The following is a 4823-nucleotide window of genomic DNA, read 5'->3' as shown; positions in this document are numbered from 1 at the left end:
AAGAATTTGGGGATTTTCTTGGGGATTTCAATGTTCACCTGAATAAGTATCGATCCTAAAGCACTTCTTGATTCTTTTGGTTTCACTCAGTTTGTACACGAACCTTCTCACTGAAGAGGTAACACCCTGGACTTGATTCCTTCTCATGGGATAGAGGTTTCTGCTCTCACCGTCTCTCCTGTCACGTCTGTGATGTCGGATCGCTTTCTCATTGTATTTATAGTGACACTAGCCTGGTTGTTCTGTTGGTGGTGATGCACTTATCACTCTCCCTATTGGTCGGAGTGAGTGATAAGTTGGTTGAATTGAGGTACTGGTAATTACCTTTGGCCCCTGGATCCTTTCAAAGCAGCGACAGGCCCTGTTTCAAATTGTAGCAGTCACTTAAAGACTGTCCTTTTCAAGTCAGTGGATTCAGTTGCACCTTTTTCTACCAAAGCAAGATGGTCCGAAAGGTCTGCACCATGATTTAAAGCAAGGCTGCTGGAGAGTGGAACACAAATGGCAACCAAAACCTCACTACCTCTCATGGCACAAGTGTGTGTTGTATTACCAGCGTGTTATATCTGCGGCTGAAGCAGCATATTTCTCCCCCTCAATCAGTAACAATAAATACTATACTAGTACTTACTCAATAACAGCCATTAGCTGCTAATTATTTATTTCTCGCTACTTACAATTAGTTAATCATCTACACCTCTGTAGAATCTGTTCTGCGATATTCATATGTTGCATGCATATTTTCTTTAATGCAATAAAACTGCCAGGCACTGCAGATAAAAGATCAGCCCGTATGTCTAACTCAGGCACACTTACATGATGTTAATTAATGTGCATTGCCCCTTCTTAAATACAATAAAAAAACATGGGACCATCTTGGTTAGCTCTTTCCACTGTTTCAACAATCCCCAAATCTGGTTTGATCAAAATAAATCCTTAATTCACCAAGTTAGATAATATATGCTGGTGCTCTCTGCTGTTGCCGGCATCACTACTATTAATAGCTTGCCGAACGAGCCTGTCGCTGCGCAACGAAAGTCGGAAAATAAACTTTTGAATTAGACCTTGTAGATTGAAAATTCAGCAATTTCTCACCAAGTTTGTTCAGAAACCGATTTATGAGGACTGAGGATAAATGAAAGTTTACTAGCATATTCCCTCTGTTGCCAAATCAGGGGACAGAATATGAATCACGCACATAGGATTGTGGGTATTTTAGGAGCCCGGAATCCTTCAAAGTCCTCTGGTTGAAGGACTCAATCCTCGGCAGAATTAACTATGACAACACCATGACAGACAACAGTACACACGCAGGTGTGCCTGGTGTTTAGGCGGTTATGGCTGCACGGATCAGGCTTTTTCCAAAGTGAGCCCTTCTGCCCCTCATTGCTCTGTACCTGCACCTGCAGGTCAGTAGAGCGAGGTGGTGAGTGAGTGAGTGAGTGATGTCCCGTTTGAAATGCGTGCAATGGCCTTATTGTTTAGCTCTGCTAGCCGTTAGCATTCTGTCAGATGACACACATACAGAACAATCGGTGTTGACTTCAGATGTGTGCTGCATTGTTTATTTTTTAATATTGGGTTATATTTGCTTTGAGCAAGTCATTGTTAAACATTGTGTAATTGTGATACTCATTACCCGGAGAGGTTGAAAGGAGATATTCATTTCTAAAATGTTATTGTACTTAAATATGCATTTAAATAACAGGGACCCTGATTCATGTTTTAGTATTTAGAAGATAACCACTGTTAAAGATTCCTTCTGCAAGACACTGTTTTGGATCGTTGTCCCTTACCCCTGACTTATCTGTGGAGAAGTACATGATTATAATCATAATCATAATCATGTACAGGTCACACAGGGGTCATTTCAAGAATATAAGATATTGAAGACAGCAGGGAGAGAGCAGAGGTTTCTGTTCATAAGCAAGCGCCAGCTATCAGGCCGGCAGTGAGGATAGTCTCACGTACTGTAAGTAAGGAAGTAGACCAGGCAAATAAATACGATTAGACAGCACAGGGCATCTGCAGGGTACACACGCAGACGGATACCCCAGAGCAATGCTTACACATCTTAACAGGAGCACTCCTCCCTCACCCACCTCCTTTTTTTCTCCTCTCACTGCTTCTGTTTAAATCTTTCTTCTGCCACCACCAGAGGCTTTCCTCTGCCCTCCTCTGGTAACGTTTCTCATTAATTATGCTGTTTGTTGGACTCAGAAATGCTAAATGTCTTTGGTGTCGTATAGAATGTATCCAGTTGTGTACATTCTTCTGCTATGAAGCCACTTTTCGTGTCTTTGCTCAGTAATGACAATCTGAACAAAAGGCAGCAGAAAAAAAGAACTTTCTCAGGTCTTGGCATATCAAGTCAAATGGGCAAACCTTTTTGGAAGTGTAAGGTGATCTAATCAGTGCAGTGACATTCTGCACATGTATTGTAGGTTAGATGTACCTGACTCTATTGCAGAATTCACAAAATAATCTGTCAATCTGACAATCCTTGAGGTCCTTCAAAATCAACAGATCTTCTAGTACCTCTGAATATGAACACTGTGTGCTCATATTAGGCTTGAAAAGGCACAAAAGGATCTCTAAAGAATTTGACCTTTACAAGTCAACAATTAACCGGATGAATGTAGCAAATGTTTTAAAAAGTCAGCGTTTCAGCAACACTCAGTTCAGGGGTTCCATATTGAACTCAATGAGGTGACAGAAAGCTGTAGGGCGTGTTTTCAGACATCTAGCTTCACATAACCTGGATGTATGCCCCTTATTGCCTGAAGACCAAAGACATCATATTTCATAACAAGAAAAGCAATGCTCAGCAGCACCACGACTTAAAGGAGAGGTTCATATTCTTCAATGTCCATCTTGATACCTTCTCACCTGCCTGTATTTATATTGCAACTGTTTATTCTGGTGCTTTAGTTATTCCTTCTGTTCATGGCTTTGAAGCGATATAGCCAAATAATGAGGATCTCTTCCAGACTTACTACTCTTGAAGTCCAAAATTCCCTCTGTTTTCATAGACTTTTTTTCTTACTGAGCTGAAGATTAATAACACACAGAAAACCAAAAATGTTCTACTTAATTATTAAGCACTGTATCTTTGGAAGATAACCTCTTGATTTGTCTGACTCAGCCTGCTGAAGACAAGAAAATGTGTTTTTTACATAGAACAAGGACTAGATTTGGTCCCCCATCTTTTACATTGGAATCACATTACGAGTCGATATCTTCACTCCCCGTGTGGAGAGGAGGAATGATTACAGTGGCCAAAAGCTATTTCAATGTCCATAATGGACAGTAATCGCAAAGCGTAATCCAGGGAGCATCTTGGACTTTGCCATTTCTGCAGTAATGCCCTTGGCAAGAGACAGGTGGTAACAGCGACATATACAACACGCTAGAATCACAATGAAAAAACAATTACATAGGTAAGAAAATAATTGTTGGGTTGTGGAAATGTAATTAGGTGCAATGATAAAAGGAGTTAGAAGTAGATGACGATGTGAAGAAGATTCTAGTCAGCAGGAGCAGCTTGGAGAACCAATTACAGTGTAAGTGAGCGGGAAGGAAGGAACGAAAATAGAGCTGGCGACGTGTAGGATGACGTAAACATTAATCTAGACGGGTATGAGGGAGCTGCACTGCTATGGATTTTGTAAAATAGGATGTATTTGGATGGTTTTTTTTATGTTATTCTGAAAAGATGACACATATAACTTCATTAAGTTTGCAACAGTGGTCTACATAAAAAACAGTAAAAGTGACAAATCAGATAGCAGGATGATGTAGACTTCAGATATTCATAATCCAGGAATTTCCAGTCATGTGATTATATACCTTACAGTATATGTTTGAAGCAAAATGCAGCAGAAGCGCAGTCAATTTGTGGACTGTCATTATGCGATCAGGATTCAGGACCTCATGTCGCAATACTAAATATTCACTAAATATAAAGTGTTCCACCGTTGGACTGACAGACCCAAGGTCCTTAAAGGATTTACATTAATAATACATAATGGTGCAGTGTGGCTACTTTGTGATACATTGGCTAAGCACAAACATATTCTTTAAATACTTTTTCTTTCTGCCTGGCAATGCAAGTCATACCATGATAATTGAATATTTACTGCAGTTTCAAATAGATGTAAATCATAAATGTGCAGCGGCACTCGTCACTTTGATGAAACCAAAGCTCTCATGTTGTGTTTTCCTGGCACATTTCCAGTAATGAGGGCATTTACGTGCATATTAGGCAGATGTGAGCAGACACACATCACATGCTCACGTCACGTTTTTTTTCTTGTGTTGTGTTACAACTTCTTTAGTAGTTGTAAAAGAGAGTATTCTACACTGGGGGAAATGTATGTCTTTAATATCATGATATGTTCTGGTTAATGCAGACTTCCGGCTTTTGAGTAGTTTTATGTACAGTCACCAGCAGCTGAACTGTATTTCTGCAAGCTCAATAAAGGAACTTTTAATGTCTTGGTTTTTCACTTTAGGTTCATTCAAGGTTTTTTTATGGTTATCATTTTATCAGAAGGAAGTATGTTAAATGCCTTCTACATAATTTTATTCGCATTTGGAATATCCACTATAATTCAGAATAAAGATGCACCCAGTACTGCGTTTGGCAGGGTTGAAGCGATTAATAGATAAATGGCCTCTGCCTAGCAATTACTGCAGGAATACAGATTATCCAAAAAGTTAGTTTTGGTTTTCTCAAGAAGCTGCACACACGTTCACATAAACACAACTACATTAAAATGCTGTTTTCTCTCTTTGTCTCTGTAGGGCCCGTACTTGGCCTT

This window comes from Pholis gunnellus, assembly GCF_910591455.1.
Source record: "Pholis gunnellus genome assembly, chromosome: 9".
Lineage (NCBI taxonomy): Eukaryota > Metazoa > Chordata > Actinopteri > Perciformes > Pholidae > Pholis > Pholis gunnellus.
The sequence above is the reverse complement of the archived record's forward strand: the minus strand, read 5'-3'. Positions refer to the sequence as shown.